Consider the following 22446-nt stretch of genomic DNA (forward strand, 5'->3'; position numbering starts at 1 on the left):
TTTCGTCATTGCACACATTGCCTTTATTCCGATGCATGATTAAAACGTTATTACAACATCTCGCATACCTTTGAAGCACGTGCTGGCTGTATCAACGCTCTGACCAGTGCCTTGCCTGCCGCTTGAGCGCTAGTGTCGTGAATGTTGGCAAAAAAAGTGTTGAAGTTGCGCGACTGTATATATTAGACTGTGTCTGTACTCTATGGTTCGATTCTTATAACGTCTTTGGTTCGATTACACATTTCTCGGCACTGTGTTTGGACAAAGCTGTGTCGCCTCACTCGGGCATTTCTCGGCACACATTTCACATTTAACATCTCTCGGTATAGTGTGTAACCGGCCTTACTGCGTTATTATTTAGGTTGTGGGGAAAAATCTCACTAGTGTGGGAAATTTTATTTTATGGCTCTGTGTGTAAAAATGCAATGAAAATGAAATGAGCACTCCATCACAGGAAGGTGTGCCGTGTGAACAGGGCTTAAATTAGTATTTATTTGTTTATGGCTATAATAGTCCCTTTGTGTCTGTGAGTATTATGTGACAATGTGACCTACTGGACGTTAAAGTCAGATACCTAAGCTGACGGAATATCGAGAAAAAAATGTGAAGTGTATGTCTGTAAATGTTGGGATTGAAATGAGAATGTTAGTATCAAACTTAATATTCAATATTGAAAGTTTAGTAGAGATTACGGTGTATCGAGTTTACAATCAGTTGCTATAATATAATGGTTAATCAAGATATAGTACAGAACTTATGTTGACAATTACGCATTATATTCCCAGTAATATTCTAGATAATATCATTTTATAGTGACTGATTTTATAAATTGCTATTATTGACGCTAAAATCTTTGAAGCTCAATACAGTGAATACGGTGTCATTCAATAGACTAAGAAGAAAGAAGATTGCAGCGAAGGGTTGCCCACTGATAAGTTATTTATGATTATTTATTCCTCAGAAATATAAAATCAGTGTCAATCAACGTTGCTTTATGCATATAATGCAGTAAAATGCAAATAACAGAATTAACAGTTGATCGGGTTCAAACTTTTCATCCGTACGACGGAGGCGACCTGTTGAAAATTATTTACGAGGCTAAGGAAAATGGATTACGAATAAAATATCACGGTGGTTCTTTTCCTATTGATAGAGAAGGTGCAGAAATATTAATTTCCCTAGATAATATGAAAAGATTTGTGTGTTGTGATCCCGCAGAAGGAATTTTCACATTTGAAGGTGGGTTAACTGTTGCTGAAGTATTACAGAGTTTGGCTTATTTAAATTTTACATTAGAGATTTACGGCATTATTCCAAATATGACAATTGCTGATGCTATATCTCTTGGGTTAATGGGGTCAAATGGCACTGTTGCACATTGCTTAAAAAGTTGCCAAGTTTTGCACACTGATGGTACATTAATGGATTGGGCTTGGCCAGATGCAGGACAGATCCCAGAAAGAATAACAAACATCCCACCAGAACGAACATTTTTACCGACGTTACAGACAATGGTGTGTGGACTGGGAATAGTTGGAATCATTAACACTGCAACGTTTAGATGTATTCCTATCCACTTGGCACAAGAAACAATATATGAGTATACTCTGGATGATATTATTGACAACTGGCAGCAACTGTCAGACGGACTATACAATTATATTTATTGGTATCCGCTTTTGGATAAAATGATTGTTAATCACGCAAGTTATGTACGGTTACATCTCGGACATTTACAACCATTGTGGAAAAAGTGTATTGAAATGTTTTACTGGGGCGTTCACTGGTTGGTTAATAGATGTAGTCCTTTCTTGGCATGGTATGTCCCGTCATTTAGTAAGAGACTCTCACAAATTCAGTTCGAGCTAGTTATGAGGGCTTCTTCATGTCGAATATACCACAGCTTTCAGCCCCAGTTGCTCATTTCAGTGGTATCATACTGTCGGGGAATCAAATGGTGTCTTCCAGCAGACAGGTTACAGGACGTCATGGAAGATATTGGGGACTGGGCAGAGCGCTATTTCTACCTCTGTTCTAACCCAATCATCATAGCAGTGCAGACCCATCAGGCTCTGTCTCGCCATCATGCTTATCTTTGTCCTTATACAGAAAGAAAGACGTGCACTTTGTGGACAGACTGGTTCAGTAGCCGTAGCATCACAAGCAGCTACTCGGCAACAATGGCAGAATTTGAAGCAATACTTCAGAAGAATGGAGGTCGTAAGTGTTGGTCTGCTGGTCCTGTTTATGCTTCTCCTCTAATTGGACAGATGTATCCTGGATTCCGGCAGTGGTGTGAGACAAGAACAGTCTTAGATCCAAAAGCTATGTTCAGAAGTGCTTACATAACAGGAGATCTCTTTGTAGAAAGATAAATAGGCCTACTTAACTTAATGCTTATCTTATGTCGTTTCTCGAGTCTAACCCAAAAATGTAGTTTATTGAAAATATAATTATATACGCAATGGAATGTAATTAAACTTGCAAAAAATCTATATTTATCGTCACATTCTTCTCCTTTCATGTACTGGTACAGTAATAATTTGTCATGATCCAACAATAAGAGGAGGGAATTAACTGTAGTACTATCAAAACTTCGGAAGTGAAAATTGTATTTTATAATGTTTGTTATTGTTTCTCAAACTTTTCCTAATCTTTTTCATTGCTGTTAACCTGTTCCCTTACTATATATTTTACCAAGTTTGTGGGGAAAAAAAAAAATGTTTTTTTATTTTTGTATAGAGGTCATTTAATATTACAGAATCACTGTACATCACTAATTTTCATATATACCTAAAAAAAGTCACTATAAAATAGACATACATTTATACATGAATTATTATCCCGAGTTATCTCGTGCATCTTGATTACAGCTCTGGTAGTTGTCCCACTTTGATTTTCTCCTGAACTATTTACCAACTTACGTTTTTTATGGATTAATTTATGAGTACAATACCAGTGCTGTTATCAAAGCGTTAAATGTTGCTTGTTGTGTGATAGACTCGAAAGCAGGATATTACGCACTTTGGCTCATTGCATTCCGGACAGTAGCATCTGCTCTCGCATCGAATTTTTTTGTCTTTTGCGTCTCTCACAATACTACACATGAAACACCATCTGGTTGGGTTGTTCTTCTTCAGAATTCATGGAATAACTTCTGGAAGATGTCTACCCGTAATCTGAAGTGGGTTAGGCGATTTTCCTGGCCATATTGCCTTGAGTGATAGGACATTTGGGGTGTATTTTTAAAAAATCTTACGAATTACCACCATTCGATAGTCCAAGGGTGTCTTCCTGCCTCCAGATATCGTATACAAAACGTAGAAATTCTACAGGGCTAACTTAAGAAGATGAAAGATCTTATAATAACGCTTTCCACTTTTTCATGGGACTGAATAAGCTGCCAAGTGCTGATCTACCTTGTCGACTCCTCCCATTGTGTTGTTGTGGTCGACCACCATTTTCGACTTCAAATCATCCTTGATGACGACCATCTCAGCACTGTGTATTGTGCTAAGAAGCATCACATCTTCTTCATCCTTCAACCTGAGGGTAATGTTCTTGTCCCTCCAGAAGGCCGCAGTTTCGCCCTTCTTCAGCTTTCTTGTCTTCAACCCTGGTGACATATCTTTCCTGCTCATTCTCACAGTTCTGTAAGTGTCTGTAGTATGTGAAATGCATGTCGGATAACTGGGATGATGTGTAAAATAGTCCATTGTAAGACAATAGCCCGGGCCAAGTAAAGGCTTCATGAGTGTCATAACTACTTGGCTAGACATTGGAATATCCTTGTAGTCGCTATCAAGAACAGTTCCTTTTCCAGTGTAAATTATACTGAACCAAACGTATCCGCTCTTAGATTCACAGAGCATATATGTCTTTATCCCAGACCTGGCTCATTTTAGTGATATATACTGCTCTCAACCTAGTCGCCCCTTATAAAACAACAGGCTCGCTTCGATGGTGACATCTCTGTCGGGACTATAACTTTTTTAATTTGTCTTCAAGATTCCGAAAAATAGGCCAGACTTTATTCAATTTTAGATTTGAGTGGATTTTCGGATCATAGTCCTCATTGTTGGTAAAGTGCAGGAATTTTTTTCAATTCGACAAATCTCCTATATGAGAGCATATCTGGGAAGATTGGTGTAGCCGTCATTGGATATTTGCACTAGTACATCCATTCTTCAGGTTTGTGAATAATGTTCTGCAGTATCACTATGCCCAAAAGTACACGTATTTCAGAGTGTAGTGGGCTGCCACGAATTATTTTCAGTATTCTGTAAACACTTACTAGCATGCCGAATCGTCTCCTTGAATATAATGTTGATGAGGTCATTATCAAAGAATAATTTAAAAAATGGAGAATTATCGTTATCAGGAACAATGTTAAATTCAGGAAAGAAGCAGCTGTGAACAGGGACTTCGGAGGTGCAGAAGAAATGGTGCCGGATGTCTTCTCTTCGAACCACTGTCAAACAGACGCAACATCAACAGATATGAATCCGTATATTGGTCTAAAACTTCGTCTTCTGATACCGATGTTCCACTGCCTCATCTTCTACAGGAATATATTCCTGACCAAAACTTTCGGAATCACTAACATGATCCATCTTTACACACAACAAAACACTAAACACAAACAGAAACTGCCAAAACTAACTAGCATCTACTCACTTCTGTGTGTGAATGCTATATGAACAAAGAATTCCACTCGCAAGGAAAAAAAGTACAAAACACTCCACCAGATGTAGCAATATCACTAATTTCTGTAGCCATCTAGTGAGGAAATGATGATGGAAACATATAAATTCTGGATAATAATCCTTAGTAGCGAAAATGGGTCTCACATGAGTTAACTCGGGTTAATAAATTTTGACGGAAGTTAGCAACCCAAGTTAACTTGGGTTAATCAGGGAAGTGGTTAAAAATGACTATTTGACCATTACTTTGGGTTATTTCTGTACAGTGTAAGTTCAGTTCTCTCAGAAAATGTTTGTTTGAATGTGTAATATAATATTGTTTAGAGACAAAGGAACAATCAAGTATTTATCTCGGAATTCTTAGAAATGAATAAGTACTGTTATATTGTATTTCTGCTAGACTGGCGTGCTTAGCTGAATAAAAAAATGAGGAAACAGGTCTATATATTTGATTGACAACGTTTAAAGAGTGGACTGAACAGAATACCAGCAAATGTAGTTCATGTTGTCATGCCACAGTGATACAGATTTTTCAGAGTAAAATTGTAGATATCTTAAATAAGTTTAAGAAATTAGGTATAATGTTTGTAAAAATTAGCTATGATAATTTTGTGATGATAAGCATGTCGATATATTTATGTGGTGGTCTTTTATCACCAAAATTGCATATGAGCCATGTGAAAGCCCGAATATGTTGTGCAGCATGTCTTTTATATAGGCTTTACTACACTCTTAGCACTCAGTCAATAGAAAAATGACTAATTATGTCTTGAATGCATGGAATTTGTTTCGACTTGCTATAAACATTCACTGAAAGAACTAAGCTTGCTGTACAAGCATATATACTTAAATATTAATTTGGTTCCAAAAAGGCTTTGGTACTGTATTGCACAACAATTTTTTAACAATGTTCTTGCATGCAATAAGAATACTGAGTAAATTTAAAGATACGATGGAAAAGTATGATGTCATTGATGACGTCAGAAGGTAGTTATAATAGTTATACACCACCATGGTTTTTTTTTTTCACATTCACGATAATTATATATTATACTGTAATGTTAATGCAATTAAAATAAGTATATATATAATATTTAGTACTCACCATTGTGTTTTATTCATCATCAACTTCCACTATTCCTCGACTAATATAAGCTTTTGGACTTAATTTCTCCTTGCCGTATCGTGAGTACACTTTGGCGATATCTCGTAAGAATGTCTGTAAAATTTGAGGAGTGTTCAAACCATAAATCGTTTCTTAAGAGTCTACTCTTTTTGTATTTTCTAGTTACAATATGAGATTCATGTACTTCTACTATTTGTCCTGGTCCACCGATAGGAGTTGAATTATTTGTCGTTATTACGTAACAAACTTCTCTACAAAAACTGAAGTAATTGCATATGGTTACTATACTTAGGTTAGTTTCACTGTTAGTTATTTCTAAAGTTAATCCATGAATATATTAATCCAACAATATATTAAAACTATGTTCTGTAAAATTGAAACTTTACAGTCTTCAAACCAAGTATTTTTTGTGATAGCAGTCTTTTCTTACACTTACTGCACTGTAATTCGAAAGGAAAATTCACTTTTGACAATCGTTTGAGAGTTTTAACTGTCACTTGTTTTTTACAATGGACACAATTTTTCGGTTCTTCTGATGGAAGTAAGTTATATTGCCTACAAAGCTCGATATTTTGTTGTACACTTTGAAGTTATGATATTTATCCACGTTAAAAAATGTGGTGTATTTTCTTCATATTGCACTGTTCCACTACTACTCGCTTCCATGCTCGAAATGATGTCTGCACTGGATAAGTAAGAATTTAAAATCTTTTAACTTATTTAAATATATATGTACCGCCATCTGATGTTCTCTTTATAATCTATTAACATAGAAATATTTGTTATAATTCTACAGATATTTGATTTTGACCACTGATTTGTAACTTGTTTTCTTAGCTTAATAGCTAAGTGTTGGACAAATAGTGAGGTGTAGAGATTGATGGATTGAATCAGAGCGTCAGCAATAGTGTGTAAATAAATTGTAAAATTGTAATATAATGTTTATGATATATATAATTAAAGTGTAATTGTAACCATAAATGCATAAGGCATGTAAAGGGAAAAAAAAAAGAAGGTGAGTACGAGAGAGAGAGAGAGAGAGAAAGTAGATACAAATAATTTTAAATGAATAATTGATATTTCAGAATTAGTGACGCCATCAGTGACATCATAGTTTTCCATCGTATCTTTAAATTTACCGAATATTGCACTATTGTTAAATTTTGTATTGAGTTATAGGCTTGTGAGTGAAAAAGCTTTTATATTGTGCATACATTTCATCTTTCTACATTCGAGAGTGAAAGTGTTAATCCACAGTGCAGCTGCCCACATGCAGCCCACACTGAGCACTTGCTTATGAGCGAAGAACATGCGAGATAAAGCTTAGAATGGTCAGTTATTTACAATTTCAAATTGTGAAAGTGACAGACATAGCTCAGTCAGCTGAGGCACTTGTCTGCCAATCAGGAGTTGTGCTCAGGTGTGGGTTCGATTCCCACTTGGCTGATTACTTGGTTTGGTTTTTTCCGAGGTTTTCCCTAACTGCAAGGCGAATCTGGGCCTCATCTCGCCAAATACAATCTTGCTATCCCCAATCCCAATCGACGCTAAATAGCCTAGTTGCTACAGCATCATTAAATATCCAAGTAAAATAATTTTGAAAGTGTCCCCCATTGCTGTGAGACATCTAAACACATTTTGGTTCACACATTGCAGTTCTGCTTCCGAAATAGAGCCATTCCAGGTCAAATAAGCCAGGGGCCTGGTCCTTTATGGCACAGATTTTAATACCGGTATTTTTTTCTTGTAAATTGTACCTGTGGAGGACATGAAAATTCAAATTTTTAGATTTTTTGAGTTAGCGATTATTTTTTTTTATTTTTGTTTTTGAAAACTGCAGAAAAAAAAAAAAAAAAAGAAATCAACTCTGCCAACAAAAACAATTCGTAACTCTGGAACCAGACATGCTACAGGCTTCGGCTACAGCTCATTTTAAAGCTCCTTTTATGGACTTTAATTTGGTATATCACATAACACATGTTTGGTTGAAAGTATATTTTTGACATTCTTCCAAAATTTTTTTTTTTTTTTTTTTTTTTTATATCTCAAACGCCATTTTTTTTCTTTCCAAAAAAAGATATGAGGCCCTTAAAGTTCATATTGTTCTTGTTTTGAAATATTTAATGATTTACTAGGTTGTTATAGAAAATTCAGCAGTACATTCTTTTTTATTTTTTTTTTCATACATTTGTTTAGAAAGGTTTGTTTTAACTCACATTGACACTTTTGATAAATTTTGTCCAGTTATAGACCTGGAATAAGGGCCTAAATGGAGTTATACACTTGTGATATAAACAGATATATGATTGACAAGAAAAATATGCATGGCAGTTAACAACAATGTATTTACATAATTTTTGTTACTCATCAATATTGTCATCACCATTCAGTGGCTCAATATCTTCAGCACTGTCAGAAGTAAGAAGACTCTTAAAGTAGTGGTGATGAACAGGTAGGGTTGCCAACCCTCCCTATTTCCCGGGATGTCTCTTATTTGACCCTAATTTTTAAGTCTCTCGCCTCCCGTATTATTCTTCTCTTCAAGCATTTTGCTCCCTTATTTTTGCATAATGTAAAAATCATTATTCTAAACATTTCAGTTTGCCATGAATGATGTTGATTTATATGATGAATTTTGTTGTTCAAAAAATGGATTAAAATGTGCAGTCTTTGTAGAAAGTAATGCTTGCCAGAAATGAGTTTTAGTGCTCACCCCATCTAAAATCAAACCATGCTAATGTTATAAATTTGGAAAAACTGCCTAGTTTTGTTCTAAGCATACTAAGTAGTAATGCTCATACAAAGAGGGTGTTTCATCTCAAGAACAATAATTGGACAGATGTGCGAAACAGGAGCACGACACATTTAATCAAATCAGAGCTGAAAAGTCCAGTCTACTTCAACTATTACATGAGACAAAATCTGTCTCAAAATACTCTTAATTTAAACCTAGCTGCTGAAGTGTAGAATAAAGTTGTTTTTTAGTAACTGAATCGAATAATTTGTCTATTTTTTATGTGAAATTTTGTCGATTCCTTAGTCTCCCGTATTTTCTTCAAAAAAAGTTGGCAACCCTATGAACAGGTGGGATGAAGGGCAAAAGGTCTTCCATATCCTTTTTCTTCTCTTTTGTAACAGGCTGTGGTCGTCTGTTCTTCTGTACAGCTTTATCTGAGGTGTGTTAGCAAGAGAAACTGGGCGTCCTCTTCTAGATGCCAGCTTGAAGTCAACTTGGAAAATGCCATGTTCTCAGAAGAGTTTCCTTAAAAAGGATTGTGAATGGTTCACTCTTTTGTTACCGAGCAAATGCTGGGTAACTTTTGGTGCTGGACCCCGGACTCATTTCACCGGCATTATCACCATTTCATTCAGACGGTAAATAACCTAGATGTTGATACAGCATCGTAAAATAACCCAACCCACTGCATCTGTAGCCATGACACAGGATGTTTATCAGTGTCAGTCCCTTTTGTTGATTGTTTGCAATAAGTTTTCCATAGACAAGAAGTCATTGTTTGACATTACAGTGACGTGAAAGGAATTTTTTTTTTTCCTTGTTGACTTGGTAATAAAATTGTACCAATCATTGGGACAAAAAATCTGTTGTGTCTTGCTGAAGTTTTCTATTGAGGAAAAATCACAGTCATTGGGGAGATAGGAATGGCCACTTTGCATAAACTTTTAGTCTATGATTTTTATGTTAATGTCTTCACTTAAAACAAGTTTCATTAATATCGTGGCGATGTTCCAATTCCTGTTATAACCTGTACAAGTATCGGAGTACATTACAATATATTTTGCTACTGTCGCTCTTGTTTCTGCATGTTTGACCAAACAGGAACAAATTTCTTGGGAACCTCGAGATCCAGTCATTTCATCTCAACAGTACATGAATCCTAATTTTGATGGCAGCTCTTAGCAACCCAAATTGTAAACATATAGGGTCATCTGACCAGTAGCTGACCATTTAAGGGAATTTTTTTATAAGGTTTGTTTGCATGGGCAACATTTTACGAATTTATGAATTGCTTTTTGTTTTTATGTGCTTAATAATCATACAATAGTATTATATAGTCCCTTTCGGCCAGGATTTCTACAGTTCGGGAAAGAAAATCAGAAAAATATTCTTTATAATATACCTAGTAGCTGACCGCCATGTTCCAGCAGTAAACCACCAACCCATCAATAGCTGACCAATCTAAAATCTCATCGAAAATAAATGTTAATTAGCCGAAAAAAAATTTCCATTTTATTTTTAATCCAAAAAAGACATAATAGGAACCTAAAAACATTACAGGCCTAGAAAAAACACGAGAACACTGTAACATTACAAAACAATCATTATTGTCGGCTAAAATGCATTATATTGGTTATTCCTATATACTGTTCTTGCTTTTGCCTAGGTCTGTATTTTTCTTTCTAGTTAGATTAGGTTAGTTTTTCTTAATTAATTTAAATTAATTTAAGTCGTCTTTATATATAAATAACCATAAGATGCATTTTTCCTTTCCTACATTTGTTTAGACTTTGAACATGTAGCATTTAAGATTATTCTATTTTCAGGTCACAAAAATGATGATTGGGGAACTAAAAGCTAACCAAGTGATCATCCTTATCATTCTTTGTTGGCTCTGGAGGATATCATATATCTGATGATTTGCAACAATTGCAATGTCATCATTTGTTGGCCACTTAGAAACCAATGGCTTTTCTTCAACTTGACGTGCAAATTTGACTTTGAGTCCTTCATTTGTTACATCTGAAACAAAACCAATGTAATAACGAGTCACTGGTTTATTATTACTGGTAACAACACCATATTTCACAATTGCCCACGCATTCTTCACTCAGTATTGCCAACACATAAATTGTATTCCTGTCAGTAAAACACCTGGAAATCCGTCAAAATTAAAAAGAAAAGACCCACTCAAGCAAATTTTAACACAACTTACCAATCTTGATTAAAATAATAATTCATCCACGTCAATTGCCTCTAGTTCTGCAGTTGATGTGCTGGGTTGGTCTACGCTGTGGTACGCTGCCATTGTGCCAATTTGGTTGAGAACATCTTCTGGTAGGGTATAGTCATGACAACATTTTTTTATACGCTTAAGTCCAGCACGCACAGTTAGGATCGAATTCACCTTATTGGTTTTAATTACATCTAATCTGCCATGACGTGAACAATGATTGATGAAATAAAATAAATAAATAAAATAAATATTGGTTTTAAGTCTATTTCTGAGGGAAGTTTTCACATTGTTGAGCATACTAAATGCTCTCTCCATGTCAGCATTTGACCACAGTAAAACCAAAATCATCATGGCAAAGTCTGAGAGTTCTTGAAATGGATTTTGAGAACTTGCATCTTTATATGACGCAATCTCATGCCAAAATTCAATTGTGTTGGTAACATTTTGCCCTTTAACAGTGGTAAATTGAAAATCAATTTTTGTTATTACATTTCCATTTAACCCTAATTCTTTGGTTAATGATATTATACTTTCTTTAACTACTCTCAAACACTGTTCTGGTGCAATTAAAGACACTTTTTGCAAAACCTGTACATTCCTCGGCAGTTGCCGTTGGAGTTCGTCTGCTAAGTAAAACAGAAAACTTTCGCACCCATTGCGAAACACTTTTTCATTATCAGGGCTGATTTTATTGTCCTTTTTCAAATCAGTTAATAAAATTTCACTTCATGGCCAAGATAAATATTAGGGGACTTGTATTTTCTAACTTCCACAGTTAGCAGATCTCCCCTATAACCAGGCACAACAATTCGTCTAGTAATACCTACAATGAGTATAATTAAATCTTTAAGAAGCTTCGAAGGATCTGCTGTACTTGACTGGAATGACTTATTGACTTTATGATATTCTTCTAGATATGGTTTAAGAAATACAAGATAGAGTTTATTGATGACGTCACAATACATCATATAAGAGCTCAGCTGCATAGCACTTATTTTGAAGTCTAGATGTCTCAAAATGTGTCTGTAATTCAAGCCACTGATTTAGTATGCGATTGACAGCAACTTCGATTGATAGCCACCTTGTATTTGACTGTTATACAATTTTTAGGGGATCAGCTCCATCATATATTGCTTGAAATAAAAACCTAGGCTATATGTGATCTGTCGAGAAGATGACTTTGAAAACGAAGAATAAATTTCAGATATTAAAAATTCCAACATTTCTGCAGCAGAGGACACAGCTAACTGAACTGAGTGACAAACACAAGGAATCAATACAAGATTACTGACTTCCTGCTTCAGTTTCTGATAGACCCCATTGTTAATGCCTACCATTACTGATGCATTGTCAGTCCTCACTCCTCTCATTTGTTTAATGTCTAACCCGTAGTCTGAAAGTAATGACTAATGACTTTATTGCACTCACAACGCAATCTGCATTTCCCTGTTCTAGTTCAACAGTTCCAAGAAAAGTGGATACAATTGTGTGTTGTTGTTTCGAATAATATACAATACACACAGCCAACAGTTTTATGACAGAAATATCTGTCGATTCGTCAATAAGAAGACTAAGGTGGCTACTACCAATATCGCTCTGTAGTTCTGATTTAAAATGTTGGAAAAGAATATTCCCAATCAAATCACTGCACTTTGTGCGGTGAAGTCGTAAAAGAGAAGCATGGTCAGCAGCTTTGAAAAATTTCTTGGTAAGATCGGAAAGATGATCAACAGGCCTTATTGAGCAATGGTTAATTACAAAAAGTGAAAGAGCAGCCTCAGCAGCTGCACATTCGTACGTATGTTTGACTGGTATAAATTGCAGTTTTGACTGGTGCGAAGTTGAAAACGGTTCTGATGCTTTTAAATGTTTCTTAGTTCTTCCATGATCGAGTAAATCTGACAATCGCACATCCAGACTGTGCACTGACAATACTTGCACTGTGCAATACTAGGGTCTCCAGGCACCTCCAACAACCGTTCCTTCACTCTTTCATCACTTAACTACTCTTTTCTAAATTTTCTAGAATAGCTCTTATCTTTCTTTTCTGACATGTTAAGTCTGTCAATAAAACATTCACAAGGCAGTACAGACACTAATAATCGTTTTACCCTAAAAAATACTACAATGTAGGTAATGCGATATAGAAACAAACGTACGGGGCACACTATAAAACAAACATACATGTACGGGGCTAACTACATTGCACTACACAGAACGCACACACAATAATTACTTACACTTTTTGATGCAATCAGCTCCATCTCAAGATTCTGGAAACGTGAGTCACTGATCATTTTACTAGAATATGTTTGTTTAATTTTTTTAACCAATACCAAGCTATATTTTATGTCCACTTGCTGCAGACCTGATAACCTGATAAAGACAGCTTCTGTTGGGAGCGAGGTCTTATCTGGGATACACTTTTGTTATGCCGACCTCCCACTTCACATTTCAATACACGGTAGTAATCGTATCTTGAAGTCAGAGGAAAGTTGTATTAACATTCATACTCAGCATAACCATCAACCTCTGACTTGATTACGAGGAAATCTGAAACGGAAGATTCCTTAACATGGTATGGTACGGGTAGGGCTATTGAAATAAAAAGTAAGATTCCCCAAAAATTAAGTAATTGAAAATGACAGCAGCTAAAAAAAGTCAAAAGCCGATGGAAATCATAATTTCTGCCAGGAAATCTGTCACCTGTCAAAGCCATTTTTTTCCTCCGTCCGCTACGTTGAAATTCCGTCAGTTTTGACAGAATTTCCGTCCAGTTGGCAACACTGTCTTCGGTACATTTATAAGTTTGATGCCCAGCAACTCTTCCTTGTCATTCTGACTGGTGTTATTATCATTGGAATTTTCATCTGCATCTCCAGCATCACAACCAGATCTCCAGATAGTCATCATATCTTACCTCATCTTCAGTTTCTGTACTTGAACTACTGATAATCACTTTTTTTTTTTTTTTTTTGACTTTGCCTTCTTCTTTTCTCCAGAGTTTTTGATGGCTTTAGCCTCTCTTGCAGCTTTGCGGGAAAGTTTCTACTTCTCTTGGGCTTTGTTCTTGCTTTCAACATCATTCCAATAGTCCAACCTTTTTTTTTGCATTGCTTGCATGGGGAATTTTTACTTTCCTCCTCTTCGAACTTTTCTGAGGTGACTCTGTTGGCCATAGGACTGTGTCCAAGAATGCAGGACTGGTTGAAGGTGCTTGTCTGCTCTGTTTGGCTTGTGGTGTAACTTCCTGTTGTTTCTCTTCGTGACAGGAACTGGTAGCATTTTCTTGTTTTTCAGGGCTGATTTCTTCTTGGTACTGACTAACATTTTCAGAATCAGTTATCCCATCTGCTATGTTGTTAGTACTATCTACACTTTCTTGTAGTGCTCATGAGAAGTATTTGCAACAGTTCTTGCAAGGCTCTGTCTGCGTAATTTGCACCAGACATAAAACAGTTCAGCTGCCTTTTCATCACCAGTCCAAACTTCTTTACTTTCTGCTATTCGAAATTCTCCAGCACATCCAGTTGGCATGACTGATTCGAGGTAAAACACATGTCAATAGTGAAAGTAGTAGGCTTTGCTATGGGATCCCTTGCTGCTCCTGTCACTCTTGATGAATGCATCATACAATGGGCGTAGTCAACAGCTTCTGGTGAAAAAAAAGAAATATCCCATATTTTCGAAACCCATTCTGGATAACCTCCACTGTTGCACGTGTGTCAAAGATTTCTTATTTAGCAAAATTGGTTCTGGTTTTGTCCTTCCAGGCTCCCAGAAATAATATTCTGCAAGTCAAAATGATAGTAGTAGAATGTGTATGAGCTTTCAGAATTAATGGCTAGATTGCATAGCTTGTTATATTCTAATGTAGGATATGTAGTATCACTTTGCCAATCCATTATTTGAACACACCAGTAGCTGACCAGAGATGGACCATCCCAGTCATCTACTGGTTCCAGATATTATATGGCAAAATCTTTGATACGGGCTATTCCATCTCAAATCAACCGAAATATAGAGAAAATTGACCTTGCAATTTTTAAATACAATGAAACTTTTTCTGTCCATAGACAACTGTGATATAATGCTTTGTGCAAAGTTTGAGGCATCAGAACTTCATAGTGTTTAAATTAATAATATTTAAATTTAACGTATTTTCATAAAATTAGCAACTTTAAACTGTTGTGGCTCCGAAACCCTATCACCCAATGATCAAAACCATGGTTTATTTTGATGCTGAGAACTTAAAGTTTATATTGACATGTAAACAGTTTTTCTTACTCTTTATGGAAATGGAGAAATTTAGATTTTTCTGCATTAAGACGCCTTTGGCAACGAAAAAATATTTTTAAAATATATGGTTAGATTCCGCATTGAAAGTACAAATAAAAACATATTTTTTACTGGTGGTACGTTGATAAGAAAGTATTGAAAATATCAAATAAAGAAAATAAATAGTACACGCGTGAACTAACCAGCTGACTGAGTCGGGAGATAGCCGAGGGAAGCAAGGCCAGTAGACATAAACACGAAAGTGTCGTCTAGCAGTGCATGACTGTGCTTTCATAAACACAGGAGTAAAATGACGAAAGCTGCATCCAAACATTTACTCACCAAATGTTGCTATTTCTTGCAAAGGACTTCCACTCCCCCTTCTGCAGAAGAATATTTTTTTGTCACAAGTTTTGACTTGGAGACAGGAATGCAGGCATGTGTCGACAAAGTCCCTTGTACTGTGCGTGCGCGTTCGAATCTGGGCACCAGCTCCTTAGCCTCCCTTGCATAATCTTCTTTGCTGACGTAGCAGAATGTTATTGTGGTCAAATTCGCTGCTGCCCACTGAAATAATTCTAACGGAGTAGTGATTTGGTTGTGAATTGGACGTTGGAGACTGGCTCTAGCTGCTTGTCATTTTATTGTTCCTCCAATTCCGTCACACGATCCCTTTCCATGAGAAGTAGCAAAGAAGTGCCATTCTGCCTTTATACCAAACTCTTCTTCATGGTAGCACAGATTGATAAAGTTCTTTTTGTTTTTATAATGAGAAGGAGCACTGTCACTGAAATAGAATATTTTCTCCACCTTGTCATACTTCTGTTTCAAAAAATTAATTAATTGTTTTTGAAAGAGATGGACTGCAACAGTATCATGTTTCAGGCAATCGGATATAACTACAAAAGAGTCACATTTCTCAGTGTCATTGTTCCTATGATAAACAACAAATGGATGTACTGTTGCCTGATTGTTGTTCCAATGGAAACCAGGTACTTCATCTTGAATAATGAAAGCATAATTTTCAGAGAAGTCTAGTGTCACTAAGAATTCCCAATGCTTTAGATTAATTTTTGTTTCTTTATAAAACATTCTTTGTTGCCTCGCAATAAATGAATGTTTCTTGAGTGCATCTAACTTTCCAATTAACACATTTATAAATTCATCTGTAGACTTTTCCAGGGTTTCTAATGTTGTTTTGTCTGTAGCTACCCACTTTGCATGAAATTGAGTCTATCAAAGCTTTATCAAAAACGGATTGTAATTGTGTTTCTAAATCTAATGTTCCGGGACACTCGGCACACTTATCAAAATAACATGACGGTTGTGATGGATTGCAAATGGTTCTTGCAATACAGTCTTGGTAGGATTTTATAGGTAGGCCTAATTCTCCACTTTTGGTTAGTTCTGGAAGTTTTGCACTATCTATCATTAACTTTACATTCTGATGCAGCATGCAAACGCAACAGTATGTGTACCACAGGAACCGGCTAGAAGTACAATGCTGTGGCCTTAATTTGGCGAATTTAGAAAATCCAATTTTAACACCAGGATGTTTGTCCTTGAAGTTTCTGTAGAGTTCTGAAAGATTACAAAGCACCAATTGTTTTTGTACCTGCTTCTTTTTGCCATGTTCTCTAACTGTTACAAAATCCCTTTTTCCAGGCATAGTTCTACTAAATTCTTCTGATTCGTAAAACTTTTGAACTAATTTTGTTGTCATAACCAGAAGTCCGTGACCTTTTTTGCTTTCTGGAGTACACATAATTAGACCTCTTACATTAAAGTCCTTCGCGATGGAAATCATATGTCTGGTTGCTGCGAAGTTACTCTGGATCTTCCTAATGGACCACGAAGAAGGGAGAACGGTGAGGATTTGAATTCTGGTTTTTCTGTCCTGGGCCAAGCAGAACACTGTTTTAAGGTTCTCCAGGATTTCATTATCTGGTTCGTTTGTAGAATCACTACTTGTATCACACTGATGGAAAACCTTTTCTTTCAGTGACGTCTCTATCTGTTTTAGTTTAGTTTGGGGATATTTTTTCTGATATATTTTCTTCTTTTTCACCGGACTCACGCCAATCACAGTGAGTGTTTCGTTTAAAGTAGTGAGGGTTGCCTTATCAACACATTCTGTTTCAGTCTTACCCGATTCTTCATTATTACTGTTGCTGTTACTACCACTACTCTCAACTTGAACACTTTGAACACTACAAGTTGGCTGAACATTTTCTTCTATGACTTCTCTCGATTGAATTGCGTTATCTGAAGAATGTGATTTATTTACTTTCAGTCTGCAATATGTACATAATCGAATTATGTTTTGGTACTTTTCAGCTATGCCAAATTTTTCTGCAATCGAACGGGATACTTTCTGAAGCCCTTTAACATTGACCATTTTGTGATGCGTAAGTTGAAGGGGATTGAAACAGCGGTTACCTGAGTAAGATTTGTCCTCCATTTTAAGTAGCCTGTGAAATAAATTTTGTTACAATGTAGAAAATGTTTATATTACGGAAGCACTCACGAAATACACGCATTTAACTCAATTTGATCGATATTGTTTTGAAATACAGTACTTTATCTTACCGCAATGGTTTCACAAATATGCGTTAACGAACACCTTATATTAATAAATACAAACTTGAAAATAGTGGGTCACAACACTTGCACTTATAAAATGCACACGCAACTTGACTGCTTTTGCTGGCGTACTGGAGACTAAACATGTTACATCATTTTCTCAGAGGGTGGCATGGCTCATCCTCCCAAGGCTCGCTTATCATCATCTCTAAGCCAGTGTATGCTGTAATGCGGCGTTTAAGTCTAGGCATGTGAAAATATTTTATTTAATACCCTCGAAACTTATTGCCATACCACTAAGCAAACAATGCCGAATTTCTCTTAATAAATGCAAGGTTTTTTCTCAATATTTTTTTACATTTTTAAAAATGATCAAAAAGCCTAAAAGTAAGTAAAATCAGATTACCTATCTCTCTAAACACAATAAAAATAAGGATTACTTCTTATCATAACCTACAAAATGTCAGCTTCAAAATGAGCTCTCGTTCAATGTTCTACAGTAAATGGTTCCAGAGTTCTGAGCGCTGAAAGAGGCTTGTTTTTCTAAAATACACTAAATTTGTCTCTCAACAATACGAAAACTGTTTGACTTTCGATAGCATATTTTTGCAAATGCACTCTTCTCAGCACCTTCTATAAATAGGGAAAAAATTAGAGTATAAAAAAAATGCGAGGTTTTTTACTGATCGATTTCATATGGAATAGCCCATACATATGATGTTAAATTGTGTATTATCACATGTTACAAGAGTTTTAAATTATATATACATGTTGTTACAAATATCCAGTACCTGACCAAACTGGTCAGCCTCTGGTCATCTGTGTGAAAATGGCATGCTATTAGATAACCACTCCCTTATAATTTAGACTACACACATGTCATTTTGTCATAACACAATGTCTTGGCAAGAGATACTCTACATCAACAAATCATAATATGTATGTAATTATTGGTACTTAGTTGGATTATTTTGGATATAGAAGAGCAGTCCCGTTCCTACGTATTTATTACACAACAAAAGCCAAGCCACCAACACAGGAAGTTCTCACTTCAGGGCCTTAGCCTAACCGTCCACTAGAACCATGAACGATCGAGTATTCGTTAGGCCGTATGCAGTCGTCAGGCAGAAGAGCTGATCAATCGTCCATTGGAGCCAACGCTTGGCTGTCAGTTACCAGTTGTATGCCCTGGTACTACATGCTAATATTATTATTATTGGAATGTATGTGGAGAATATGTTACTATTATTAGACAATCCCTACCTTATGAGAAGACTGACGAAAATGTTAGGTACACTTGATACTTAGGGAAAGGTGTCGTCTGAGGGAATTCCATCGTCAACACAATAAACTTCAAAAGGATAGTGCCAAATTTTTCGATTATTATCGGATGACTGTTGATACATTTCAATGTAATATAAGGTAAGAGCACCAGTAGTCGACATGTTAAGGAGTCGTGCAACGTTTTCTTCAATTCTCTGACTATACTTTACCATAATAACGAATTTTAGAGATATATTCTGACACCTGGGAATCCCTATCTTAACCTACATATGTGTTAGTAGTTACACTGTGAATATTTAACCTATATTGAAAAATAAATTTAACAATAACCTCTTGACATGCATCTTTAGTTGACACCCAAAAATAGAAAGAACCCTAAAGCTGACATGTCTAGTACCTATGTTCGACACATTTTTATGTCGTCGAAAAAATTATGTGAGTGGGATTTAGAAATACTTTGTATATATGTATACACAATAAAATACCTTATATAAGCTATTAAGCTGTAATTGTAGTATTACTATTGAAGACAAGTTTAATTTAATATAAAGACTTCAAAACATAAGTTTAATACAAAGAGAGAACCAGTTATTTCTCCTTGACATTCAGTTGCTTTTTGAACACATATCTTATTCATTCCCCCCTTACAGTCAGCTGGAGTCTCCACATACCCAAGTATTTGATTGAAAGATATGCAAGAAATGTCATCATCAGCTACAATTTCCGTTTTACTTGCATTAACACTTTTCAGACCCATTACTTTTATTACATCATCTATTATTTCTTGAACAATACAAATAAGTAAATCTGGATGTATTTCTCTTTCCACCAACAAATTCACAAATTATGAAATTCCCTTCCTTAAGATTCTCTTGCTCAAGACTTTCTATTGTCATCTCATCAGAATCCTCCTCACACCATTCAGAGTCACTAGTATTCATCAATAAAACTGCACTTTCATCTGAAGTTTCTGATTCTGACATTTTTCTCTCTTTCTTCACTTTCTTTGCAATGTTTCCTTGCTGCTTCTTTTTCTTCTGTTGAATGGTCTTTTTTTTTTCTTCCCTTGCTCTCTTCTGTTCTTCTTTCCCTTTTTCTAGTTTCTTTTTATTATTTTCCTTTTTTTCAAAGTATTCTAATGTTTGTGGTGAGGTAATGACAGCAGGAATTTTTTCTCTTTCTTTCTTTTTTGGGGTGTTTCTTTCAACAAGGCGAGGCCAAAATAAAGTCCTTTTGAATGGTGAAGGCACAAAATCCTTGCTTGTGGATGCTGTTTCAGGTGTTTTGTCATCTGACAGTGAAGAAGCTTCTAATAGTTGAACTGGCTGTGGTGTTGTGGGCATTGGCGGTTCTGGTTGAACTGGGTGTGGTGTTATGGGCATAGGTGGTTCTGGTTGAACTGACTGTGGTGTCGTGGGCCTAGACGTTTCTGTTTGAAGTTGTAGCTCTAATACAGTCATATCTATTGGTGTATTTTGTTGTTGCTGTAGGGCCTTTACCTTCTTCCTGAGATAATATAAGGAGGAATCCTCTGTGAAGCCTACCCAGGCTCCATTATTTTCCTGGAAAGTTTTCAATTTGTCCATCCCAATTTGTTCTTCAAACCAGACTACATGCTTCTCCAACAGAGTACTTTATCTGTTTGAACTCCTCCAGTTTCCTTAATTGCAGTCTCAAATTGGGGAACACAACTATTTCCGAATTCCAAGGAAACAATCCACATTTCTGAAACCCAGTCATCTGTAGAATTTGAGGGTGATTCTTTCTAGAACCACCTTTAGAACACGAGCAAAATCGTGCTTTTTCAATTCTCCATTTGCCACTCTTGTATCTTCTGCTTCCAAGACATCTTTAGTGTATGGAATACTGCAACGTCCATTGGTTGCAGTATGTGAGTGGCATTTGGATATAAAGCTACTAGTTCAATGCCATTCTCTGTACAAAACTGACTCAGAGGCAATGATACATGTGATGCATGACCATCTATAAATAATATAACTGGCAGCTTAATCCTTCTCTTAATTAGTCAAGGGTTAAATATATTGGCTATGTACTCATAGAATAGTTCATGGGTCATCCACCCACTTTCTGATCGACCAATGCCCCATTCTTCTGGAACAGTAAGAGCCATGGCTGTCGATATTCTGGCATAATGGTACACTATCATTGGAGGAGCAAGCTTCCAGCAGCATTTCCTGTAATCAGAGTTGTGACATTTTCTTTTTCATCGTTGCCAGCTCCTTGATAAACAGAACTGCTAGAACTTTTCCACTCTTAGGACTGAGAAAGAAGGAAGTTTCATCTCCATTAAATATTCTTGTTGAGTCCTGAAGAGCTGGGCTGAGTTATTTCTCGTCACAATATTTTTTCACATGCTCAAACCACTGTTTAATATTATGATGACTAACCTGCCTATGGCTAGATGTCAGATTTTGGCAAATTCTCTGACTTATATTTGAATGTCTTTAAAAATGCCTGATACCATTTCTTACTGGGGAAAGATTCTCCTACCGGTACTTGAAGTTTTAATTCTACAGCTAACTTTCTCAATGAATATATAAATGTTTCCTTGGACACTGGAAACCCTGATTTTCCCATCATTATTACCCATTCTGCGAGTATATTTTCCTGGATAGGGGAAAAAAGCTTTTGTAGGTCCCATTTTCATTTCTAATGGAACCAAACTCATGTTTCCCCATTAAAGTGACTTTGGGAACATCATATTTCTTTGATGCAGCATTATAGCTCATTCCTCTCTTTACTGCTTCTACAGCATCAAGCATTGATTGTTGGGAAAATTGTTGACTTTTTAGGAGGCATGTTTTGTCTGGAAAAAAAAAATGGTTCTTCAATATTGTCTCCTTAAAGTTGACACATTGGGTACTTAAGGTTGACAGCCCCTGTCAACTATAGTTTCTAAGAGTTGTAGACAAAAAAAAAAAAAAGGTATTCATGTACACTGTGAGAAGCATGTTTAAACTAGTTACAAAATGTAATATTAAGTTGAGAACCTAAAGTTGACATAGCTGTCATCCTTAGGAAAGACACAAATTATAAGTACCTATGACTAACATCCCTGCTACTAGGTTAAGAATATGTTTTTTCTAACAACAAGAAATAACATAACCATATTACACATTCTGTATCCTAAAATGCATGTAACTAGCATATAAAATCAAAGCAAATGTACCTTAAGCAGAAGTTAAATACTGTATATATCTCTTGTGATTTTGTTAAGCAGTTCACTAGATCTACTTCATTATAAACACATTTGTTGTTGCAGAGGAGAGGTTCAACAGTGTTGTCAGATTTATCCATGGCCCTCCTTGAAATACATTTAACCTTATTTCAAACATTTAAAAAATTGGTGTCAACTATAGGCGCCCTGTTGACTAAAGGTGCTCTTACCTTATATAATTAGAACTTTTAAATGTCATTCGTCCATCAATCTCAAAATGATCAAATTTCAGAGAAGATGTACGACTTGTTAAGCCTTAAA

At 35.9% G+C, this 22446-nt stretch overlaps 1 long non-coding RNA gene across 2 annotated transcripts in view; it reads left to right on the forward strand.

Annotated features, from left to right (window-relative positions):
* The first annotated feature begins 265 nt into the window (after window positions 1–265).
* LOC138713593 (uncharacterized) overlaps window positions 266–22446 on the forward strand; it is a 51356-nt gene continuing 29175 nt past the window's right edge. For both annotated transcript variants that reach the window (XR_011335934.1, XR_011335933.1), the window contains exon 1: window positions 266–1239. This is a non-coding gene — a long non-coding RNA (uncharacterized lncRNA). The remainder of the gene's footprint in view (window positions 1240–22446) is intronic.

Source organism: Periplaneta americana, chromosome 14 (genome assembly GCF_040183065.1).
Source record: "Periplaneta americana isolate PAMFEO1 chromosome 14, P.americana_PAMFEO1_priV1, whole genome shotgun sequence".
In the NCBI taxonomy this organism is placed as follows: domain Eukaryota; kingdom Metazoa; phylum Arthropoda; class Insecta; order Blattodea; family Blattidae; genus Periplaneta; species Periplaneta americana.